Below are 27,386 nucleotides of genomic sequence, written 5' to 3' on the forward strand. Positions count from 1 at the left end.
AAGTAATATATGATGTCTTCAAAGAATTAGTGTATAATGTAGACTACACAATATTTTAACTTAATTTGGTTTCTTTTGAGACCATATATTAACCCCAATGGTGGTACAAAACAATAATTTGTTCACTGTTTATTCTGTAACAAATGCTATATTAAATATATTTATTAACTCATTTGATTCCTTACAAGTGCCTCATATGTTAAGAATCTTTATAACACACCCCACACACACACTTTACACATGAGAAAATGAAGTTATATTATTTCTATAACTAGTCCAAAGTCCAAGTGCTATTAAACAGAAGACCTGAATTGGCATAATGTAAGACCAGCACAAGTTACTATTGTCACTTCATGCTATAACATATTAACTTCTCAGAATTTAAATAGGTTCTGTTAAAGCTCTTGAATATTGTCTATTTTAGTAGGCTAAGCAACAACTTTGCAATAACTAATTACACATTTTTCTTAATAAAATGTCAGTTCTAAACTGAGCAAATTTTTCACAGTGTTTTGATGATATAGCCCTTACTAGGGCACTCTACATTATTAAGATTCTGTTGTAGATAAAAGTCAAAAAATTCCAATTTAAAACGTTTTAAACTGAAGATTTAAAGATATATATAATACAGTGTAGAGGGTAAAAAAGAGAGAGAGAGAGAGAGAGAGAGAGATTGCACATAGGCTTAACTCAATCTTTCTCAAGACAAAGCTATGCCACTTCACATAACCTAAACTGAAATTAGAGCACATGCCAATTTTCTCATTTTCAGAAGCATATCAACCTACATTGTCCTCACCTTTCTTCTCAGGGGGCTTTGGGAACATGTACATCACACAAACATAGAACAATACATTCTTTCCTAATTTCAGTTTTATATTTGCAAAAAGAAAAAGCTATGTGAGCCTCCATAAATTACTTTACCTACTATTTTGTCCTTTTAACTGCACGGTGACATCCAAGTAACATGTTATATGTGAGGCTTCAGACTGGTCATGAAGACTTAGAGAAAATGTAAAGGGGCAGGGGTGTGGGCTCCATAACAGCTCCATAATGATCAGAGCTCATGCTCATTGGATACAACATAATGTAGCATCTATTCAAACACAGTCCTGATATTGCTGTTAGTAGTAACCTTAGCAGAAATAACTGAGAATGCATGCTTTGCAAACAGAATTTCTCCAAATAGAACACTTTTAAATTGGCCCACAGAGTGTCAGAGGATTTTTTAATTTTGTCTTCATAACTGTGTTCTTTCACAATTCACTAGCTCTGCATCTTCAGATGCTAATTTCTTTTTCTACTGGAAAAGTTAATAAGTACCTATACTTACAGCAGATGGCTCCTTATAAAGAAAATAAAAATAAAAAGTTAGAAAGCAGCTGGCCAGATATATCAAAGTTGATAATTCAGATTTTAAATGCCTGCTACTCTTGTTCAGATAAAAATAATTTCAATCCTAGTAACTTAATCTTCTCCTCTTCTGAAATATTAATAAGGTTTTTATGGGAGTAGATATTAAATATAATCAGTTGTCATAGTGGTATGAATGTTGTTTTTCTTGTTTCAATATAAGCAACATGTCTTAGTCACAACAGCTGTAAAAATAGAGATTCACTTTGATTTATACTTAGCACTTTCTATCTTAGCTCCTAGAAACCCTTGTTAACTCCTATCCACAACCACAATGTTGTTTTTGTCATGGCTCCTGCACAGGCCTTTTTTCGGATGGTACTTGTGGTATTTTTCCATTTGGAGATACCTGTATCCTATCTGAACTTATCCAGATGCATAGCTCAGGACAGTGGAGGCTCCTTCCTTGTGGCTGCTCCCAGGATCAAGTCAGGAATGTGACCACAGGCCTGGGCTCAGAATTATCCTGGGGTAAGCTAGTATTTTCAAACAAAGGATGACTGTAAAAGAAAATTGCATATACCTTACTGCAATCTCCTAGGGACAACTGGCTATACAGAAATAGAAGGGTAAAGCCCACTGGGCTTTTCTCCTGCTCAAGCCATCATCATTAGGAATAAAACAATAAAAACCTTGCTGCTTTGCTTCTTGGAACCATAGATGCTGCTCAATCACTGACCACCTGGGCTGGCTATGGAAGGAGCTTTTGCCGGCTTCATCAGGATCTGCACAAGGTACTGGGAAGCCTTGAGTCCCTTCTAACTTGAGCTCTAGACTTGCCTCTCCAGGGGCAAAAATTTCAAGCTTCTAGAGTGGCAAAAATTCCAAACTTAGCCAAGTGTTGTAGTACATACCTTGAATCCCAGCACTTGAGAGGCTGAGGTAGGAGGATTGCTATGAGTTCAAGGCTAGCCTGATACTACTTCCAAGTCAGCCTGAGCTAGGGCAAGAGCCTACCAAAAAAAAAAAAAAAAAAAAAAAAAAATCCAAACTTCAAGGAATAGCATATCTGTATGGAACACTGAGGTCTTTCACTGCAGACAGAGGCCACAGAAAATCAAGAACAGGCCCCTCCCGGTGCAAGTCCTCACCACAGTCCAGCCTACGGACCTGGGGCCCGCAGTTTGCACCAGTTAAACAACATGAGTAAAATTCTTTGTAAGAAAACAGTAGAGTGAAATCTGAACTGAAGTCTACCTGTTTTGTTCCCACCACCCTGCACTTCCTACTGTCAAAACATGGAGGGAATGAATGTGAAGAATCTAAAATTCAAAAACAATACCAGTCAAAGCCTTGCTTAGTTCAAGCCATTCAACTTACAAGATCCTAAAATTGAGGCAATTTTTTTTTATTTTTAAAACATGCTTATTTAAAAGTAATGCCTTTTTGAAAATCAGCAACAATCTAGGCCCACTGGACATGGTGGGGAGAGGGGAGATCAGCCTTACTCAAGTGTAAAATAAAATACATTTGGCCCATTCATATTCCCTCTACCCCAGCCAAACAGAGGCCTTTGGAGCCTAAACTCCACCTCTGGAGACACGGAGGAGGACAGGGAAGCTGTAAGCCCAGGAGCAATGACAGACTCTGCTATAAGCCTGATGTCTCTTGATGCTGTGTAACATAGATTTGTGGGTCAAAAGACTGGAAGGAGGGGACATGTTGATGGCCACTACAGAAACAAGCTAAAAGCAAAGACAATATCAACGAGATGGTGGCAAAAGAAATACCAGGGAAGATAGAATCAGACATATATAAAAAGTTATATAATCAAGCTATTGTGACAGACTACATTGGGGTAAAATGGATAAGAAAAATTAAACTAAACCAGTTTAAATATATGCCAGGCTCTTGAAGCACAATGACGTTAACCTCACCTAAATGCAAATTTAAATCGCAAACACCAAAAGTCCTACCCACAAATACAATCTTTAATTGTTAAAATTCCTTCTGAAGCCCCAATTCAATTATTTTTTAACAATGTAGCTATTTCAATTTTTACTGTGAATTGGGTTCCTGCTGAATATTAATATCAGTGATTTATAAACTACAAATTTATCCTTTATGCTGCACATAATTATAACACTGCCTTTCCAGAATTATGTTCCTCTTGGAAGCTTTACATTGGAAAATTATGGTCACTTAATACACAAAAGGATAAGCGAGGCCATTCTATGTAATGGCAGCCCATTATATCAAGGAAGGAAAAAGGCCTTCCTTCAGTTGTTGAGTTCGAGAACATTCCTGCAGCATTTGTTCTCTTAATGACAATGGGAAAACCATCTCTGGAAGCACACAGCTGCACTTCAGGAGCAGTGCAGATTTACAGCAAAGACGAGCTAATGGTTTGAGGGCCACAGGAATGCATTAGGCAATCTCAAAGAGGAAGCTAAAAGTAATAGAGTTTAGAAAGGCCTCTTTGGTTAACAGCACCCAATTTTTCATTAAACCAGGTCATAAGTCAGGTTTTAAAAATAAAGGAACAAAACTGTTCAATGGGAAAAAAGTAGCTTTGAACTTGGTATAATTTTTAAAGCACCTTTTTTCTTCCTGGCAGTCTAGAACAGGAGGCTGGCTCTCAAATTGAGAGATGTTTGAAACTCCATATGTTGCTATACTCGTTTGGTATCAGCAAGTCAAATCAATACATGTGAATATTCCCCAAGCCAAGCAAAACAGCATGCTTCCACTTGGAATTTACTAGCTGGTGTCCCTTGCATGATATACATGTATTGCTTTTGTGTTTTGCTCAAGTTTGAAGTACTTCTAACAGTCCAGCAGTTGCAAACTCACCATAATCAGGACAGAGATTCAGCTTCAGGGTCACTGCGTTCCCTGCAGTGCCATGACCTTGATAGACATTTGACGTATACTGCCAACATGACTGATTACTGTATGTCCAACTATTTCTTTTCCTTCATAAAAAGTCAAGACAACTGGCTAGTTTTGTAGCTCTTCAGGTAAACAAACTGAGTGGTCGAGGTTACCTGGAGTTTAAAATGCCAGAGACAGAGAAAAATGTAAAACTTGGAGTGTGGGAAGAGAAAACAGCTAAAGGCAGTCAAAATAAGGATTAATATATAATCCAAGCGCTGTACAGTCCCCTCAGGCTCCACCACCATGAGTTTTTCCAGTAACACACTACAGCTCAACCAGCCCACAAGACCAACAATTTTCTTTTGCTCTTCCCAAGTGAGTCTCTTTCCCCTTCTCATACACACAGTTTCCAGAAAGCAGGTCAGTGATACAGAGGAAAGGTCTTCCAAACACTCAAATCTGCCACCACCAGCTCTGTCCTCACTGGCTGCCTACCTCTATCTAGCTTTCTTTTTTAATATTTAATTTTTTTATTTATTTATTTATCTGACAGAGAAAGAGGGGAGACAGAGAGAGAGAGAGAGAGAAAACAGGCATGCCAGGTCCTCCAGCCACTGCAAACAAACTCCAGATACATGCGCCACCTTGTACATCTGGCTAATGTGGGTCCTAGGGATTCTAACTGAGATCTTTTTGCTTTGCAGGCAAACACCTCAACTGCTAAGCCATCCCTCCAGCCCTAGCTAACTTTTAATGCTACTGCTGATTCCTTAGGCCCACAAGTTGATGCTCTTATTAATCAGGATATCTTTAGTTGTAAATAAAACAATCAGTAAGTGGTTCAACCCTTTCTAAAAAGCAGAGAATAAAAAGGCAATGCTAAGCCGAAACATGGACAGGGTATACAGGAAACATAAGTGGCCTTCAATGTAGCTAAGGAGCACTGATTCCTTTCACAGCCATGCAAGGGTCATGGTCACCATGACTGCAAAAACAAAGTAACCAAAGAAAAGCCTAACATATCTGTTTAATCTAAATTCTAATTACATTCGGAGCCCTCTGAGTACAGATCCAAGGAAAATTTTTCATTGTGTATGCTTAGGTCAAGAACAGTGGCCAGCCATATAGAAATGTGGCTATGCAAAGAAGGAAAACGCTAATGTAACAGATTGAAGGAGAAAAAAAAAAAAAATCCAGCAAGGCCTGTCTGTCCAGATTCTTCTTGGCTTCTCGGTGTAGCATTCCTCCCATGTGGTTCCACGTATAAGGTGAGACCCTTTCTGGAATGGGGGTCTTATCATTTACTATCAGACAAGATTAGTCAGAGAATTTCATTGTGGCCAGATTTCACACCAAAAAGCAGGGAAAAGGAAAGGTTAGAAAAATATTTTCAGATTTAATGGCTGGACTTGGAGTGACGGGTGCTAGTTATCCTTTGAGTAAGAGGAATCCTTATTTTCTATGACCTGCCTTGGGGGAAGAGAGGGAGCAGAAGATCAGAAGGGATCATTCCTTCTGGAACCCTTCCAATGTACTTCAGTTCAAGGTACTTAGCATGCCAAAGCAGTATACTTAGGGGTATCATTTTCTGAGTCTCAACACATCCCCTTCTTGTTTATCAAGTCCAAACATTTGACAACATGCTTAATCATACACAGAACTATAAAACAAAAACTTGACTGTCTTTCCCTAAGTAGAAAGCGTTCTAAAGACAAGAAAGAAAAAAAAAGAAGAAGAAAGAAAGCCCTTTTGAACAACAAAAAAATTAGCTATTTTCAGTGATCAAGGGTAAATTCAACATCAGTTTATTCATCTAAAATTTACACATATGTGTGGGAATGCACTTTTCAGAACAAAAGACAAATTGAAAACAAAAATAAAGGGCTAGGAGATAGCTCAATGGGTAAAGTACTTGCCTTTCAAGTATGAGAACCTGAATTCAATCCTTAGTACCCATGTAAAATGCCAAGCATAGTGGTGTGTCTGTAATCGCAGAGCTAGAAAGGCATAGTCAGAAGGATCCCTGGAGCTTACTAGTTAGCCAGTTTAGCCTAATCAGTAAGCTCCAGGCCAATGAGAGACTGTTTTAAAAAGAGATGTACAGAGTTCCTAAATACAATGCTGAATGTTATCATCTGGACTATACACACATGTGTAAACATGTATACATACCCTCAAATGCATACAAACATGTATAAACACATGTACACACTACACACACACACACACCCTAAGCCTGAAATGGAAATCCAAAATTAACCCCATGTTTTGAACTATGTATTTACTAGCCTGTCTAACAAAAGGGCCAAGAAACAATGTCCAAACTAGTGATAGTATTCAGCTTCAAGAATCTGGGTTTTGGAATTTGAATACCACTTTCCACTAACCTTATCTCCTTGAAAAACTGGCTTACCAGAAGACTCAGGGTGAAAATGTACAAGATGAGGAGGATGGAACAACTTCTTTTCTAGAAAGCAAAGAATCTACCAGAGTTTAAAGGACAATAGCAAACCAAAAGAGATTCTTACTATTCTAAGGTGGGCAAACCGCATAGCAAAAGGTATAATGATGGCTACGAATTGGAACATCTCAGATACTTAACATGCAAGAAGTCATAATAATGCTGCTTTCAAAAGTAAAATGAAGTTGAGTGTGGCTGCTCACACCTTTACTCCCAGCATTCAGAAGGTTGAGATAGAATGGATGTGAACTTGAGGTCAGTCTGGGCTATGGAGTGATTTCCAAAGTAAACCTGGGCTACAGAGTGAGCTATGGGCTAGTCTGTCTCAACAATAACCAAACAAAAAAAAAAAATCCTAAAAGGAGACAAGCATCAGTGATCAATTTTGGTGACTAGTAACAAATAAAATTATTATTATGAAAAGGGATAAATAAAAGAGAAGGGGGAAATCAATCAAAAATTTATCAAGTTCCTTCTATTTGAACTGTTTCTTAGGTTAACCAGACACCTGGTAAGGGAAAGTTCTAGCTTTCAGTTATGATAGAATCAAACTCACACACGAAGATCAATGGTGGGATAGAACACCAACGTTTTTGCCAGTCTTTAAAGATGAGGGGCCCAGGTAATACTCCTCAATGATGCTAATACTGCTAGGTGACCAGATGACGGGGAGCTTCATAATATATGTCTCACACTGATAACATCTGATTCTACTGATCACAGCATCACAAGCAGAAAGGCAATCACACACTGCTTCATCCAGGTAGCCGTGGGGCCTACATCAAATACTAGTCAAAGACTTGAGTTTACATCTCATGAAGGACCTAGCTACCAGAACACAGGAGAAAACCGGGCTGAATAACAGCATGGGGATGGAACATAATAATAATGGCAGCCCTTCAGCACAAATAAGCAAATATCTTGAATGAATAAATTACAAGAGAAAAAGATGAAAAACTTAAAGATTACAATTCATGTGCAATTATATTTATATCACGATTTAACCCAAATTATGCATGGAAAAATCTATGCTGACAAGATAGTTGACAGTATTAAGAAAAATTACCAGGAGCTGGGGGATTGGCTCAGCAGTGAAAAGTACTGCTGGCCTAGGTTCAGTTCTCCAGTACTCATGTTAAGCCAGATCACACAAAAATAGCACAAGTATCTGGTATTTGTTTGAAGTGGTGAGAAGAACTGGTACCCCCCACCCCCCCACACACACACACAGAATACAAATAAATTTTTGAAAGAAAATTTAAAGAATCCTGGCGTGGTGGCACAGACCTTTAATACCAGCACTTGGGATGCAGAGATAGGAGGATCGCCATGAGTTCAAGGCCACCCTGAGATTACATAGTGTAATTCCAGGTCAGCCTGAGCTTGAGTGAAACCCTACCTCAGAAAACAAAAACAAAATTTAAAGAAAAAAATATTATACAAATTTTTTAACATGATGGTAGTATTAGGGTTATATTTCTAGGCCTTTTTCATTTAGTGATACACGTTAACATATTTATGATTAAATGATCCTTTATAGAAGTGGGCAACAGAGAAACAAGTAAGACAAACTTGTCCATGATGGGCTAGAAGTGATGGGGGTTTAATGTACTACTCTTTCTCTTTTTTGTATATGTTTGAAATTTTCTAAATTAAAAAAAAAAAAAAAAAATTTAAGGTGCTTACCTAGCTCTGTCAGTAAAGCATAAAACTCTTTTGTAAAAGGATGTGAATAAAAAAGCAATGTCCAAAGAAAATATGCCCACCAGGTAACTGAGCATAATATGCAATGACACTCAATCTCACTACATGTGGTGCTTTGATTCACGTATACCCATAAGGTTAAGCGTTCTGAACACTAGGTTCCCAACTGATGGAGATTTGGGAATTAACACCTCCTGGAGGCAGTGTATTATTGGGGGCAGGTTTATGGGTATTATAGCCATTCTCCCCATGCCAGTGTTAGGCACACTCTCCTGTTGCTATTGTCTACCTTATGTTGCCCAAGAAGTGATGTTCACCCTCTGCTCATGCCATCATTTTCCCCTGCCATCATGGAGCTTCCCCTCAAGTCTGTAAGCCAAAATAAACCCTTTTTCCCACAATATGCTTTGGTCAGGTGGTTTTCTACCAGCAATGTGAACCTGACTGCAACACTATACATCAGAAGAGTGTAAATGACATTAAAGTACCCAATCACAGAAAAAAAATCACTACATAGTCTCACTCATCTACAGCACCTAACCTGAATCTACCCAAGATACCTTACATACCCAGCAAGCATCTCATGGACTAGACACTAGGATGGATGGGGAGGGAGGGGAGGGCATTGAAGGCGTGGGAAACACAAATCTAGACCCAAACAGCAATGCTACCATAAAATTCTACTTCCTAAAAGGCTGACCCAAATGGCTGAACCTTCACCAGGCCCTTACAGGTATCACATGAACCACAAGACGCTGGAGAGGGTAGGTTAAAGGCTAACCTTAATCTTCTATATCTTCCCTCCCTCCCTCTCCCTCTCCCTTCCTCTCTCTCTCTCTTCTCTCTAACTCTTGTATATTATCTTTTTCCTCATTTTCTTTTTTTTTTTCTTTTTTTTTTTTTTTTGGTTTTTCGAGGTAGGGTCTCACTCTGGTCCAGGCTGACCTGGAATTAACTCTGTAGTCTCAGGGTGGCCTTGAACTCATGGCAATCCTCCTACCTCTGCCTCCCGAGTGCTGGGATTAAAGGCGTGCGCCACCACGCCCGGCTTTCCTCATTTTCTTAGTGGGCACTGACCTGTAACTCCCAGTACCAGCATGTGGCTATCATCCACAATGAGCTTTTGATCACAGAGACCTACAAGGTTTCCTAAAAGACAGACAGATTTCTGTCAGAGTACTTGATGACCCACCTTCTATTGAAGACACAATATGCAGTTGACACGTAAAATGGAATGGCATGGCTGGAAGCTAGAAGAGAGTCAGTCCCCAGACAGTCAGCACATCTAGTGCCAGAAGGTGCTACGTGGGCAACTAGGGGAAAATGACCAATATCTGTCCAAGCAACTCATGGTCTAACCTACTTAGCAGCAAATAACCTGTTGTGATGCCCACACAAGTGCAATAGTGGCACACAGCCATGGTGGGGATCCAACTGCTCTTGATTGGCTAACTCATCCCCTCAGTGGTATGGGACCCATAGCTGGAGCTGGGAAACAAGTCAGAACCATATCCAAACATAAGCTCACTCTCCAATATCAAGCTACCATCAATCATGGGCTACAAGAGGGCCTCCACCTATTAAATTCTCTATAAAATAAGTAAGGGTTATCTCATTTGTCCTGGTGCTAATTTACTCTCCCTTGGAGAATCTGCTTCTCTTTTTCAGATAGATGTAGATCCTAAGGAGAGAGCCACCCCATCATACCTCAGAAGGGCCCTGGCTGACACTAAGAAAAATTGGCGAAACTAGCAAGGGTGCTGTTTTCCTGATGAACCAGATACCAGCACAAGGGGGAAGGAGACCAACACAGAGAAAAATCCACTCCTACCAAATCAGAGAGCCAGAGCCTCAGAGACCCCCAACACCTCATCACTGAAGCAGACCAAAATTGAACCCAACATGGTTCACGGAAATTTTGTGGAAGAGGGGGCAGAAAGAATGTCAGAGCCACATGTTGGGTCATGATATGCAGAGACATTTATCTTACCCATAACTGTGGGCTAACCCCACAATGCATGACCCATATACCTAAACAAGGAAGGGCCACTGGGGAGGGGGTAGGTCACAGATGAGCCTAATAATGGTACCAAACTGACTGTATTTGCTGAATACAAAACTATTAAATAAAAATATATATTCAAATTTTTTAAAAAATTATATTTATACCCACTAGAATGGCTACAATCAAAAACTTTGGAAAATAAGTGTTAAGTAAGAGCATAGAAAAACTACAATTCTCTTATATTTAGTAACACTGCAAAATGATACAGCCATTTTCAAAACCAACCTAGGAGTTCTTTGTATGATCAAACATTATCATATGCTTTGTAATTCCTCTTTAAGTATGTACCCAAGCTATTTGAAAACATATGTTCAAAACCAAATACAAATGTTTATAACAGCATTACTCATAATAGTGGGAGTAGAGTAACAAAAACCACCCAACATGCAGCATGATGAATGAATGGACTGTGGTATATTAATTCAATGAAATTCAGAAAGAGAATCCTGACACATGTTAGACCATAGATGCCCTTCAAAAAGTTGTGCTCAGTGAATACTGGCTAGCCACAAATGACCACAGAGTAAATTATTTCATTTCTGTGAAATGTTTAGAACAGGCAAATCTATAAAGACATTAAGTAAAACAGTAGTTTCACTGATGAGAGAGTAATAGGGAAAAATTGGAGAGAGGTTGACTGTTAAAAAAAAATTAAATTATTATTTAAAAAGTTTTAAAAGTGCTTTCTTTTACAATGAGTAATGAAATTTAAAAGAAAAGAGACTATGGGAATAGTTACACAACTGTATTGTTATACAGTATACTAACCACCAAATGGTAAGTTTTAAGTGATTAAATTGTGAACCTTGAATGTGAATCTTACCACAATAAAACAATGATGAACATGTTTGGTATGACAACACAGTGATGTCAAAAAGAAGTGTTTCAACAATAAAGAAACATCTCTTTATTAACTAACAAATTCAGAAGCAGTATGCATTATGGCTTAGTTACTTCAGTTGGACAACGATTTTAAAACATTAATTCTGGGGTTGGGGGTGTATCTCAGTGGTAGAGCACTTGCCAAGCATGTGTGTAGCCCTGCATCCATCCCCAGGAGCTACAGCAACCAAAGAACCTTAACATCTATTCCTACATGATAAGGGCAGCATTTTGTCTTTAAACTACTACCCTTAATGATCAAAGTACTTTGACAACTGTTCCACCGCCCTACACACCATCGCCAGAGGACTAAGAGACTAACAAGCAAAAGGACTTCCCAGAAGGCCTGCAGCAGACCTGCCCACACCTGTCATGTCAGGAGCCACATTCTTGACCAACCAGAGGCTGGGGAAGGAAGCCATAGGAACGAGTCTCAGACCCTGGGTACTGGAGTGCTGTACTCCTGACACGCACAAAATCCCCTGAAGGATAGTGAGAAAATCCAAAGTACTTTCCGTATCCCTGTTGAGATGAGACCTTACTTTGGGGGTTCAAAGGTAAACCCGAAACCCAAGCTCATGTCTGCTTTACTTAAAGAACTAAAATTAAACAAGACTGAGAAGGATTGTTTATGTGAGCTATTATATTTATTCAGAAGTCAGGATGGATGAGGGAGAGTCTGTAGACCAAAGAAGGAGGAATGGCAGGGAAGGTTAGTCTGAGAACCAAAGGGTAAGCAGTGGAAACAACCGTATGCAGTGAGGGACCATGTATATATCCTAAGTTCCCAGGGGGGGAAGGTCAAAACCCTACTTGTGATGAAAACCTCAGATGCTGAGAGATGAACATCCCAGGAGAAGGAGAAGAGGGGAAAGCCCACCAAAAGCCTCGTGAGTAGCCAGGAATTTTATTTTGGGTCCAGGAATGAATCCAGAAGAAATCAACACACCAGGATGCAGCATCCAGAAGAGGCTAGGCTTGAAAAGTCACCAAAGTACTGAGAAGTGGCAGTGGGGTGTTCAGAACTGAGACGTCTCTATCACACCCTCCAAGATTCAGGGGCCTTTGTGGAAGAGGTCGTAGAAAGAATTGAAGATCCAAAGGAAAGGAAGAAGCGTTGACAATTTTTAAAAGTGAATAAGCTAGCTGTTTCATTACCTTCCTTCTCATACTACTACAGGAAAGCATACGGTATTCCAGGATGCTAAAATCTCAGGGTCACAAAACACAAGTACATTTTGAAATATCAGCTGAGGGCTGGAGAGATGGCTTAGCAGTTAAGTAAGGCACTTGTCTGCAAAGCCCAAGGACCCAGGTTCAATTCTCCAGGTCCCACACAAGCCAGATACACATGGTGGCACATGCATCTGGAATTAGTTTGCAGTGGCTAGAGGCCCTGGTGCACCCATTCTCATTCTCTCTCTCTCTCTCTCTCTCTCTCTCTCTCTCTCTCTCTCTCTCTCTCTTCCTCCCTCCCTCCCTCCCTCTATAATAAATAAATCAGGAAAAAAAGAAATATCAGTGCTGGTATGAAGAAAGTAAATTACCCCAATAATTCACAACTAATCCTTCTTTTTCTTGAGTTTTTGCTGTTGTTGTTTTGTTTGTTGAGGTAGGGTCTCACTCTAGCTCAGGCTGACCTAGAATTCACTATGTAGTCTCAGGGTGGCCTCAAAGTCACGTCAATCTTCCTGCTTTTGCTTCCCTAGTGCTGGGATTAAAGGCATGCGCCACCACGCCCAGCTATAACTAATTCTTCTTTGTGTCAGTGGCAACCAGTGTCTTGCTTTTCAATAAAACTGAAGACAGATCTAATCAATTTTTCAACTAATCATTTGAGATAATCTTTAATCAACCATCACAATTGATTTTTTTGGCCTATATCTCAGAAAGTATTTTGAAAAACCATAACAAATTCTCTCCTTCCAAGCCACTTATGTGAACAGATTTTACAATGTTTCCGTTCAGACTGGTGAAAAACAGGAATGAAATTGATACTGAATCCTGTCACCTCTAGAAATAAAAGTTATACATCCTGTGTGAACTAGCTGCAGAACGGGTCGCATCTAGTTCATTAAGAGATGCTTCTCCAACATATCTGTAGTTTCTGGTATCTAACAAGTATTTATCAAACACTTAATATACTTACATTGTTTTGCTCAAAGAGGATAACTCAATGTACAAGAAATTACAGAACATTTAGAGCCTTGTGTTCATGGAAAACATTACAAATATTTTAAATTTTAATTTGCGGGTGTATTTTGTTGCAAGAACTCATCATAAGGTGATCAATAAAAGACTTTCAATAACAAAAAAAAAAACTGCATTAAGATAGCTGCTATGGGAAAACTGCACCAGAAATAAAAGTTTCAGGGGAAAAAATGTGTTTTCTATAGTTAGGAATGTGTTTGAGTAGTTGATATGGATACTGGTGGGAGTCAAAATGTTATGGTATTCAAATTCTATTGAATACATTTGAGAAGATCTTAATAGTGCAGCCCTAATGCACCAATGTTTCTCATACACAAAATATTATATGCATTTTAAATGCTTTGAAAGTGAGTGTGTGTGTGTGTGTGTGTGTGTGTGTGTGTGTGTATGTGTGTTGTCCTGTGAGGGCTCAAACCTATGACCTCGTGTACATTTTTTTTTGTTTTAATTTCACAGAACTGGGAATTGAACCTAAGGCCTCATGCATGGTAGGCAAGCACTCTACCACTGTATGTCCAGTCTTCATGTACATTTGATCAAAAGGTTTGGATATACTATAATATAATACAGCTTATTGTTTTATTGACAACCTCCATTCATATACACCATGTACCTGGATAGATAAAATACTTTAAAGTATAAGGAGGCATGGTTTTCAAGACTATATGGAGGGGAGGTAAGTAAAAGGTGAGGGTAAAAATAATTTTAAAAAGAGTTCTGATTTAAATCAAAGAAATTTTTTTACTAAGCTTGAGGAGGGAGCCCATCTCTTGTAAGGGATGTATTCCTGAAAGAGATTTGGCCTCTGAGGTAGGGAAGGGAAATGAAGGTTGCTTAGGCAACCATGGTGTCCATCCAGCCACACTTCATCTCTGAGGCCTGAGGCAGCTGCCAAGGCCTGTGTTCCTGGCTGTCCTTGACTGAGGTGCCACACTTGCCTGTGTGGGGCTATCAGGAGCAGGTGAGTGGAGGTCCACAGTACTGGGCCTGAGAAAGCTGATGAAAAGACTCTCATCAATTTATGAACTGTCTTGGTTTCTAAGACAGTCTGAGTCTCAATCACCATACTTCTCTCCATCTTTTCCTCAGCCCTCTGGTCCAGGTGCAAAACTGCTCAGAAAGCCGAGAAGGAGAAGTTTGCCTTGGTAACCCAAATGCCCCGTGATCCTTTGCTAGGAAGTCAGTACTAGCGCTGTCCACATGGTAGCTCATAGCCACATGTAACTATATTTATGTTTAGTTCAAAATAAACAAACTACAATCCAGTTCCTATTTGACACAAACCACATTTCAAATGTTCAATAACCAGGTGTGGTACGTAGCTACCAGCACAGATATACAACAGTCTTCCTCACTGCAGAAAGTTCCACTGGGAGGTGCTGGTCTAGATCATCACCAGATCAGTGTCCTCTCTTGCAGAAATCTTCCTGCCGGGGATCCTGTTGCCGCCTATCATCACAGCACATAACATCAGACATATGAATTTCAATTGTTTTCAGGGTTGAAGTCCGTTCCATAGGGATCCTAGGTCCCACATCAATCAGGGTGTGCTGCTAAACACCAACTCAATATTTACCCATGCCTCCACTATCAGAAAGGTTGTATTCCTCCACCATAGGGAAGATGATAAGTTTTAGAGACATACCTCACCTCTATCTGCCTCTCTATAGCTTCAGATCTGACCCAGCAAGTATCCTGGGATAGACTGAGAAAGTACTACAACTAAAAAAAAAAAAAAAAACTTGCCACACAAATGGAAGATTAGAGGTAAAAACAAATATTCTACAACTATCAAGCTATCAAGGAATTTTAGATGGTAAAGTGTTTCTAAGCCCAAAATGAATGCAGCCCACATGCATCTGTGGAATGTTGACATGTATCTGCTTGTACAACAAATGTGTGTAGTTTAAATTACATATTCCTGCAAAAGCAGAACTGAACAGAGATGATATTACTTCACATTGTTTCCCACAGCAGGTCCATTCAGCTATCCACAAACTCTGGACAATAAAACCTATCTTCTAGGTATTCTATTCCACTTAGAAAAGACTTGACTTTTTTTTTTAAAGAAAACACATATGCAAGTATGGACATTTTTTTTAACTTTTTGTTTTCTATTTATTTATTTGAGAGCGACCGAGAGAGAAAGAGGCCGATAGATAGCTAGAGAATGGGCACGCCAGGGCCTCTAGCCACTGCAAAGGACCTCCAGACGTGTGCGCCCCTTGTGCATCTGGATAACGTGGATCCTGGGGAATCGAGCCTTGAACCAGGGTCCTTAGGCTTGATAGGCAAGCGATTAACCGCTAAGCCATCTCTCCAGCCCAAGACTTGACTTTTTTATGGCTTTCCTGATAATAAAATAAAAACTGATTTTGAAATATATAATTATTGGGCTGGAGAGATGGCTTGGTGGTTAAAGCACTTGCCTGCATATTCACCAGTACCCACATAAGCCAGATGCGCACTGTGGCACATGCGTCTGAACTTCATCTGCAGTGGCTAGAGGCCCTGGGGTGCCCATTCTCTATCGTTCTATCTACCTCTTTCTCTCTCTCTCGGAAATAAGTAAATAAAAAAATTTAAATATATATATATATATATATATATATATATAATTATAATTATAATTATAAAAAAAAGGACTCAAAATCTTTGACAGAAGTGCTCTCCTACATATTCTACTCTTTCTACTATTAGCCCGAGTGCACCAGCCTCTCTCTAGGCAACACTGCTGAGTTCTGCAATTAGGCAGTGCTCTTCAATAGCCCGGGTGTGAAGACAACAACGGGGCTGTTCTCCTAGTCCAGAGGGAATAAATCAATCAGCCCTTCCAGGCATAGACAATGTAGTATCTATTTTGGCTCTTTTTCAGACCTTTTGTTGTTAGTTCCTGTTTCTTAGCTGTATTCCAAATAGGTGAGATTGCCAGGGAGCTGAGTTACCAAAAGGTGAGATGTCAATCCATTTGCAAGGTGTACGTTGTACATAATATCACACCTATTATTAAGGCTTGGGCCCACTCTGAGATCCAGAAGACAGCAGTATCCAAGACAGAAGCCGTGACAGAATAGGCAGAATTGTTTCCCTTGTCCCCCACCCCCTCCACACACAAAATATGCCACCACCATCATCTAATAAGGAGAAAATTATAAATGATGGCTCAGTTCTATTTCCTTGTTCACATGTTTTCTCACTCTAGAGAAAAAACTAAGATGTTAACACAAAGAACTGTGGAGAAAACTAAAGCAAATACAAAAACGGAAAAATATTGAATTAGAACACTTTTTGTCAAAGCAGAGTTGGGTGCAGGGCGCATGCCTACTTGGGAGGCTCAGGCAGGAGGAACTCTTGAGTTCTTGAGGAGGAACGACTTAGGGTCAAGCCAGCTCTGTCTCAAAAGGGTAGACGCATATGTCTACTTCTTATATTAACATCCTTGAGATGAAAGAAAACAAATATAATAAACGGAACAGACCACTAAGCCATGCTTTCTAAGTGTTGTTTCAGCTATTAAAAAAATAATGGATAGCAGTTCTTTTCCCAAAGTTCTTTTTTTTAAAAAAAATTATTTATTTATTTATTTGAGAGTGACAGACACAGAGAGAAAGACAGATAGAGGGAGAGAGAGAGAATGGGCGCGCCAGGGCTTCCAGCCTCTGCAAAGGAACTCCAGACGCGTGCGCCCCCTTGTGCATCTGGCTAATGTGGGACCTGGGGAACCGAGCCTCGAACAGGGGTCCTTAGGCTTCACAGGCAAGTGCTTAACCGCTAAGCCATCTCTCTAGCCCCCAAAATTCTTTTTAACTCACATTTCTGTTTCTTTGTTTTCTCTTCCCTTTGTATCCCAGAGTTCCCATGTAATTTTCCTAATGCTCTTAATTTTCTCTGCCCATGGTTTGGACTTAAGCCTGACAGAAACTGCAGGAGCCCTTCACCTATGATGCCCCCATCTACACTCCTTAGCCTAATGTATCAAGACCCACCCATTTCCATTTTCTTTGCATCTTAGTGGCATCTATGAGCCTTAAGCTACAAGGACTAGCAGCATTGGGAAAACAAAATACTGAGAAACATCTGCATCACATGAAAGGCAACTTGCCTCACATCTCAACACTGAGATATCTAAAGATAAAGAAAGCAGTCTTTGAAGGTCTCAATGAATAGAAGCAAATAACTTCAATATCCTTACAGTTGGGGAAGGGAAGTTTTATTTAAGGGGACTACAGGTACTAATTAATGAAAACAAATGACCAACCTTATCTCATTTCCTGTATCTTAAAACTTCTTTTTCATACTCTTTCAAGAGCCAAAGGGAGAAAGAAGGACACTGCCTAGAAGGCTAGAAATGATGGTAGGTCCTTCAAGATAATAATATAAAGCTCCTGAACACCTCAAATACCATGATTTAACTTACTCCTCTCATTCCACACTCTGGGACAATGATCTTGCCATGAAAATTGTATAAGTCATGCTCTCATTTCAGAGGATTAGAAAAATGTTTGGCCCTGTACACTTTAAGCTCTGGCACTCTAGTCAGTACATTCTCAGACTCCATTACAGACTCTCTTCTCTTTCTGCTGGTCATCTATCAAAAGAAAATAAATGAAACAAAGAACTAAGGACTTGAGAAATGTTCAAATAAGCACTTCAAGAAAACAATAAAAGATTCCATTTCAAAATGTATTAACATCTAACCTACTACTCACTTACTTCACTGCTCTCCCTCCACATGATCAGCAAGGATGTCAGTGCAGCCCTAATTTATCAAATACGTCCATGCTTTGCTGACTATTACTTTCAAACAACCTAAGGTTTATTATAGAGTGAAATGCATCCAACTAACTTTCTCCTCAGCTTCAGATAAAAACAAGTGAACATGAATGCCAGCCTATAGAAACAATGCCAACCGTGTGATTAGATGACTCATGACCCAGGTGGGCAAAAGGAACAGATGTCCTTACACAGAGGTTGACTAAGCCATTCCATAGACAGGTGAGATATCTAAAGTCCAAAGGACAGATTCTGGCTATAGACCAACGAAGGAAGTCACAAAGTAGAAGACCTGATTCTGAGGATCGCTTTTCCACCAGTGCTGGTTAGGCCAATCACACAGATGGCAGCTTTCACTTAAAACTCAGAAAACAAGCCAAGTGGCTTCTGACTGTCTATTTATCCTTGAAGGGAACATCTGCTCCTTTCTCTCCGGCCAGCAGGCTTTCATCTTTAGTGCTGCCCTCTTCCATGTGGTAATGCCATCAGTCTCGAGCATTCTTCTTCTGCACAAGGTATGCATATAACTGGGGAGTGGCCCTTGACTCAAGCCACAACCAGAACTTTCCCTAGAACTTTTGCTGGAGATACCTCCCCAGAAATGGGCTGTCTTCTATTTGGAAGTAAACACTATTTAAACTATATAAAACAATGCAGCAACCATAGACAGAATACCTGGGAATGATGCCAACCCCAAATAAGGTATTTGTCAAGAGAGGCTGTATGAGGGGGTGCAGGTGACATCATGTAAACACACAGATGCAGCTGAGTCTGTCGCTGTCCTATTGCATTAGACTTCAAGGTAAGGGAGGGGGCTTTGAGTTTTCTTTGTTTGCAGTGAGTCCTAAATAATTTAATTTTCACATGTTTTCTCTGGCTTCACTCCTATCATTGAAAACAAAATCTCATCAATATCCACCACATGATGCCGATCATGGCAATCAGCCCTTCTTGCCTTTCTCCATCCATTGTTTACAGTCTTCTAACTGCCATCTCCTCTCATCACTGGTTCTATATCCTGTACTTGCAAACTCCCTCTGTCCTGTTGGCTAAAAATGTTTTATCCCTTTGACAGACCCAAATCAAAGAAAGGCACATGTTGGAAAGTTTTAATCCCAAAGTGTGGACTCAGCACTCTGTCTTCCACTTAACATTACCTCCTAAATGTGTCTACATGGCTAGCTGCTCTTCACATCTATTATGATAATGACTATATAATGTCCCATGTCAAGTTAATTTATGATTCAGTTAACCATTCTCCTAATATAGACATTCAGATACTTCTTATTTTATAAATAATACCAGGAAAAGCATTTCTGGGTTTGTTTGTTTGTTTGTTTTTAGTACAAAGACTTCATTTCTATGTTGCTACATTTTTAAAAGCAATAAACAGCATAACAAATAACTACATGTTTCATATAAAGCAATATGACATATTATAATATGAGAGCTTATATCATCCTACCCCAAATATTCCCTTCATAAAAGCAGTTTATGTTTTCTCTCCAAATTGTGTTATTTAGACTAACTGAGATTTTTTTCAGCCTTAACTTTATTCTACATTGACTCAGTGCAAATTCCATGAAGTCACTATCAAAATCAATTTTAATCACTGATTTTTTCCTAATAAGTATAAGGTTATACTAATATGTTTACTGGTAAACATAATATAATCCCATTATAAGTTTAACCTTCTTTTGGAGAGGTGAGGTAGGGTCTCACTCTAACCCAGACTGACCTGGAATTCACCATGTAGTCTCAGGATGGCCTAGAACTCACTGTGACCCTCCTACCTCTGCCTCCCGAGTGCTGGGATTAAAGGCATGCGCCACCACACCCAGCAAGTTTAACTTTTATTTGTATTAAATATAAAGATAACAATGGTCATAGTATGTCAACAGGATGTTTCTATATAGCCCAAGTGGCCTCAAGTCCTCCTGCCTTGGCCTCCTGAGTGTGGAACTGTAGGTATGTACCACCATATGCAGCCTTGTTTCTTCACAGTATATTTGTTCACTGGATATATTTTTTCTTATGTGAATTCTCTATTCTCAGGCTGCTTGGTTCCCTACATTTCATGGTATTCTTAAATATATGCATGAATTATTTGGCTTGTTTGCAACAAATTTTTGAAAACCTTTATTTGTGGCTGGAGAAACTGTTCAAGATTACATATACAAGGTTCAAGCCAGGTGTGGTGGCGCATGCCTTTAATCCCAGCACTCAGGAGGCAGAGGTAGGGGGATTGCTGTGAGGAGTTTGAGGCCACCCTGAGACTACATAGTGAACTCCAGGTCAGCCTGAGCTGTAATGAGACCTTACCTCGAAAACACAAAGAAAAAAATATATATATACAAGGTTCAGGGTGCTTGCTGGCAATCATGAGAGCCAGAGGGGAACTGACACCACTGAATTTGACTCCCTAGAACCCATATAAACAGCTGGATGTGGTCATCTATACCTATAACCCCAGTCCTGTGGGGAGCAGAGACCAGAAAAATGCTGGAGCTCATGAAAGGTACACAAGCTATGGAATCAGTGAAGAGACTTCCTCAAGAAAGCAAGTGGATGAGCAGTGAAAGGGAATGCCTTCCTAGCCTCTGTGGATATACACAAGGTGTCACATCTACAAACACATGTACACACATGTGCATAACCTCCCCCCCCCACACACACATCTCACCTTCTATGTACACATGCACATGCTGGGGGGAAAAATATCCATTTTATTGTTTTTTTTCATGTTTTATACTATAGATATTTTTAAATGTTATCCAATTTGCCGATACCATCATCTATTCCATTAACCTTTAAAAAAGTCAATCTTTCTAAAATCAGAGTACTGGATACAGCATTGGAGTGGCATTAATGAAGGGTAGTATGTTATAAAATATTAAATGAACAAGAATATTTTAAAAATATATACCATTTGTTTAAAAAGTTGTATTTCTAAGGAATGCACACTAAAGAAGACATATAATAGCATTTATCGTGATGTTGCTTATAATCCTTAAAGGATTATTCAGAGCACCAGTCAGTAGGGATGAGCAACTAACTTATATCAATCCATGAAAGATAATAGTACAGATTGATGTGTATGGGAAAGAAAAGTCAGTTTTATAAAAATACCCATTATACAGCATTAAATTTTAAAAAACATGTAGCCAAGCCAGGCATGATGGTGTATGCTTGCAATCCCAGCACAGACAGAAGGACCAAGGCCAGCCTCAGCTACATAGTGACTTTAAAGCTACCCTGGACTACACAACACCCTTCATCAGAAAGGTTGGTGTATGTGACAATGGTTCCATGGTTAAAAGCACGTACTGTGAAAGCCTGATGATTGGAATTTGAATACCCAGAACCCACATAAAACGGGATGCAAGTAGTATATGTGTCCATAATGCCAGTGTGCCTACAGCACTGGGAGGTGGAGCCAGGAGAATCCTAAGCTGTGGACCAGCTGTAGTCTGGTGTTCACAGTAACAATCAAAAGAGGCTCTGTCTCAGAACAAAGTGGACAGTGAGGACCAACACCCTGAAGTTGTCCTCTGAGTGCCACATATACATATACACTGCAATATATGTGTGGCAATAAACACACACACACACACACACACACACACACACACACCAAAAAGAAAAAAAGGCCAGCCAAAAAGTATACATATTGTGATGTTTATTTGTTTAGTCAAATGAAGACAGCATGCCCATGTGCTCTTACACATGCACAGAACAGGTTCCACAGGAACATCAGCATCAACTTCCGGCCTCTATGTGTGCCCAGGTCCACGTGTCCACACACATATACATGAACAAGCATACATAAAACAAACAGATTCGCATGCACAAAAATAAACAAAATAAAAGGGAACATATTTAGTTTGTTCAATCATTCATTCATTTATTCACTCATTCATTCATCCCATAGTTAGTTACTTTGTCGGTGCTGATGGTTGAAAGCAGGGATCACACCTTATAAGCAAGGCCTCTACCACTGAGCAACACCCTAAACCCCTAGGGAATGGTTTTGGCTTCTACATTTACTCTGTTTTACCTCTCAACTTGTTCAGACCTGGAAGGGGAGGGCTATTGACGAGTCTCTTTTCAAACACTCAACAATGTTAGCAGACTTCCACACACATTTCTCTGGCCACAACTTGGTTATATGCAAAGATATGAGGTTTTAAACAATCTTTGGCAAAGAAATATAAATATCCAGTTTAGTTCACATTTAGGATTTATACCACCATGGGAGGAAGAACTGATTTTTTTAAAAATCGGACAAAAGGGAGGAACTGTAGAGTAGGCAGCCCAGGGCCAATTACTATGTGTCGCAAGGGTTCAGCCGATGCCTTCTCTCAATCATGGCCTCTATGGATCCAGTCACCGGACCCAATACAGGTGATCCTGCTGGATCACTCCTATGCCCTGGCAAGCATGAGAGAGAGTGGTTACTGCATAGCACTCAGTTCACATTCCTTTGACTCCTGGTTTTTCACCCCAAGTTTCTTCTACAGAAAGTACACCAAATAGTGAGTGCCTGTTTATGTGAATAACTCTCTCTTGCTATTTACAAAACAATTTCAAGAACGTGAGATACAAAGAACAATGAAATGTGCTTTTCCATGCAGACACACTCTTCTGGCTGGTCCCTTCCCCGCCCATACAATTTCTCTTTGGAGGAAAAGCATGACATAAATTGAATAAATAACCAATCTCAGGAGCTGTCAGGAAAGCACTCCCAGGTCATGGCCCAAATTCAAGGCCTCCTGTGTACTAACAATGAGCCACTTATTACTATAAGAGCTTTCCCCTTTCTTGCTTACTTGAGTCCAGTTTATAAATGCTGGAAGCCTAAAAAAAGGCAAATCATTGTCAAAGGAACTTAGCTGGGACACAAGAAGTTCTGCACTCAATTTACATAAAACTGTTCAGTGATTTTTTTTTAAAGTTCTTTTGTGCCAACTTATATTTAAATGTCCCCTCCTATCACAGAAATAAAATGTCATCCATATGAAATTTCCAAAGCTGACTTTTCTTTAGACATTTATAATTCAAATACCAAGAAGACATAACTGGCTTAACTCAGTTGACATTTGATATTCATAAATTAGTTTTCCCTTAGTAAGCAAAGAACTCAAGAAGCTAAGTAAATTATAATAATACCACAGGTTGTCATAAATGAGTGACAGTTCTCTTGTAGAGGATACATACACATATATATGAATATGTAAATATGCTATGTAAAACATGCATATGTATATATTTTGTAGTTATACACAGAGAAATGAGAAAAATCAAAATGAAACACTAGATTGCAAGGCAATTTGGAGCCAAAAAAAAAGGTACAAACATTAAAAAATAAATAAATGGGAGGGGATGTGTGGCCTGTCCAAGAATATTGAGAAATATGATCCAACAAAACATAGTTGGAGCAAATAAGTATGGCTTCTAAGCTCAGCTGCATCTCCTAAATTCCAAACAAAGCATAAGAAATGTGTTTGTTAACTTAAAACATCTGTTCCTACCACAAAATATGAATAAGAATGAAAATGTATATGGATGATTCATAAATAAAAAGCACAAAATCTCTTGCGTTATTCCTCTCACACAATTACTCTAAGACATAAATTCCCAAACAAGAAACCAGCACATCTGATGATGGTGTAAAACATATGAAGCCCCAGCAAAGAAAAAGAACTGTTAGAGGCACTTACTGGCCACTTCTCACCACCTGGTACCTAAAAGTTCAAACCTGCTCCCTTAGAAGTAAGGGCACTTTTCTCACCCTGTCCAAGAGCTCCCTTAAGCAGAAATGCAGTATTTAAAAATAAGTGCAAAAGACAAAAGGCATTTTGAAGAGGAATGATATACTATAAGACCCGACAGAAGGGTAGTGGGCTGTTACCTAGCAGACTTACAAAACATTAAGGAATGGCTGACTGTACTGCTCTCCCCTCCCTACCACGGGAACGCATGCATAGGAAACCATGTACTTACTGCCCTAGGGCTGAAAAGTCTGCTATGTTTCTATAGAAGCCATGGAGCAAGATTCGCCCAGTAACTACAGGAATTCAGAGCAATTAGTAGGAAAAGCTTCCGAGCTTTCTGCTTTGCTCTTCTTAGTGGAATTTCTTGAGCATATGGAGGAATAGCGACACAAATGAGTTTTGGGGACTTCATTCCTATGAGCTATCTTTTCTGTTGCAGTTTCAAATAAAAGAAAGTAATAGCATAGTGCACCAATTTTGTGAAAGCACGGAACTACTTGAGAACTCTTTCTTAGTTTTTCTTGGCTTCAATCAGCAGAGCCTTCAGATTGGACCAACATTTCTTAGTTTTTTCCAACATGCACAATGGGGAACACCCCCCTGAGTACATCACATTCTGACCAAACACAAAACGGCATAAACCTTTTAATGGAACACATAAGATTAGGCTGTGGGAGCAGCTCTGCTGTCACGCTAGAGCTTTCTTTTATTCCAGAAAACATACTGAACAACACGGGCAGGGATGAATACGAGGAATGACCTTAAAACTGTTTGAATTATAAAAGGTAAGCAGGGGAACTACAGCAAGTTTCTATTTTCCTTATGCATTCTAAACATGCTACATTAAGACTCTTCCCACAGTGACAACTGTCTGAGAGCCTGTATTTCAAAGCACTCTACCATTTATTGAGAATTTTTAATCCCTAAAACTGCTATGTCCAATACAGAAGCCACAGCCCATGGTGGCTATTTAAATGTAAATTTTCACTGAAAGTAAGAAAAGCCAAACCTTCAGTTCCTCAGGGCCACTAACCCCGCGTGGTTCGTGGGTACAGCACTGGAGATCACAGGCATGGGATATTTCCTCCACTGCAACCCTGCGCTATGGAATCTTTGGGGGAATCTGACCTAGCTCTTTTAAACTACAAGTTTAGAAAATGAGGCTTCATTTCATTCAGACAGCTGACTCCACATTATCCAGTAAGTACGTCCATCACAGGATCTGAGCCAAGATGCCCTGGCCTCTATCACTGGGTCACTACCATTCCAATAACTTGTTGCCATCTAGATGATGGGAACACCTGTTCCTTGTCAGGTCACTTCTGCAACAAGCATGCTGTCAGTTGCTTTACCAATTCACCCTATGAGGAGTAGACTCCCCATTATACATATGATGAAGTTGACTAGTTGATAAAGGATTGTATGTGAAGCCACATAACACCAAACTTCAAACTTTTGGTCTTTCTGCTATCATATACTATATACATCAAACACTCCACATTTTTATTGTCCTTGACAGTTTTCCTTCCAATCTCAGAGTTAGTGCTTCAAGATTTACTTTGTCAGCCAAAGTGGCTCATGTAGGAAAATCCAATATGTAACACTCTTTGGTCTTGGAGAAGAATAGATTTGCTCACCTCTGCCAATCTTAACTGTGTTATAAGAATGGCCACTACATTCTATTGAACACTGGGCTAAGTAGATCATATTAATCTCCTTTAATCTTGCCAACAATGCTGTGAAGGGGATAGCTCAGATCTATTTAACAGAATGAAAAATTGAGGTAAGAATCAAAGCACCCATCCCCAAGGAAGAATTAATAAAGAAGAAGTGTTTGCTTATGTTGCCACAAAGTTAAAGAGCAGTTAACCTATTTTTATTTGATATAGATGGAAAAGTGTAAATGATATGTGAAAAGTTAGAAATAGGAAATTTATTTTCCTCCTCACACCACACACCCCTGCCATGACAAAGCGTATTAACAGTTTCCCTGTGATGGATTCTTCATCTGAGATAGCCACACTTCCCTCCACAGCACTGACTGGCACAGGCCTTAAGTCTAAAAATGCCTGGATATTGTGGGGCAAGGGACAGACTCAAAATTAGACCAGCATTTCTTGTGGTATTTTTGGTTCCTTCTGGCAATTTCTGACCTGATAAAAGAATGAAAAGAAAAAAAAATAGAGAAGACAAAGTTAAGGAAAGGAGAAGAGAGACAGCTGAAGTCAGAATATAACTGAGATGGCTCACATGTGGCTCAGGACCAAATATCCCAGAATGTCAATGTGAGTCCAGACGGCTGACAGAAGCTGGAAAGCACAGCACAGTGAGGGGGCTCAACGCACACGCATGCAGGCGTGCATCTCAACATATGCACATGACACACTGTGTGCAGCGCTGTGAGGCTGTGAACATGCGACGCCCCTCGGAATGCTGCTTGCATCCTGGAGTGCCATTAGCGCACACTCACTAGTACAGGAGAACCTCCTGTAAATTGGAAGGGGTTAGCCAGGGACAGCTGGCTTTTCCAGGAGGTCGGAGACAGAGACTGGCAGAGACAACTGCACAACAGGTGCACTGGGCAGGGGGTTGGGCAAATAGAACCAAAGGTGAAGTAAGCTAATTGTGCTCAGAGACAAGCAGGCTGGCTTGGCGATGAGAAGCAGAATACTAAATGAAGTGGCTTTCTGTCTGAACAGGTCTGAACCTTCTCTTCCTCTGGCACTTACTGGCTGTGCAACTTAGAACAACTTCTTCACACTGCTGAGCCTCAGCTTCCTCAGCTAGAAAGGCAAGCTGTACTTTCTACGCTGCTGACAGGATTAAATCCTAGTGAATGGTCTCAGTCACTGTCCATTCTGCTCCACTGGTAAAGAGGAATTTGTTATGGCAGAAAGACAGCACATGACACACCCTGCATTTACATGTCTCCCACACACTGCCTTCTTGATCCCATTAAAAGCTCATTTGAGTGGTGCACGCCTATAATGCCAGCACTTGGGAGGCAGACGTAGGAGGATCTCTGTGAGTTCAAGGCCACCCTGAGACTACTTAATGAATTCCAGGTCAGCCTGGGCTAGAGTGAGAACCTACTTCACAAATACAAAACTAATTTGAAGGCTGGAGAGATGACTTAGTGGTTAAGACGCTTGCCTGCAAAGCCTAAGGACCCATGTCTGACTGTCACGATCCCACATGAGCCAGACGCACAAAGTTGAGGCAAGCACAAGGTCACACATGCTCTCTAGTTGATGCAAGCATCTGGAGTTTGATTTCAGGAGCTGAT

General features: G+C 39.9%; 1 protein-coding gene across 2 annotated transcripts in view; it reads right to left on the reverse strand.

Moving 5' to 3' along the window:
* Fras1 (Fraser extracellular matrix complex subunit 1) overlaps positions 1 to 27,386 on the reverse strand; it is a 482,271-nt gene that overhangs the window by 440,709 nt on the left and 14,176 nt on the right. The gene's annotated exons all lie outside the window — the stretch shown is intronic.

Source organism: Jaculus jaculus, chromosome 2 (assembly GCF_020740685.1).
Source record: "Jaculus jaculus isolate mJacJac1 chromosome 2, mJacJac1.mat.Y.cur, whole genome shotgun sequence".
Lineage (NCBI taxonomy): Eukaryota > Metazoa > Chordata > Mammalia > Rodentia > Dipodidae > Jaculus > Jaculus jaculus.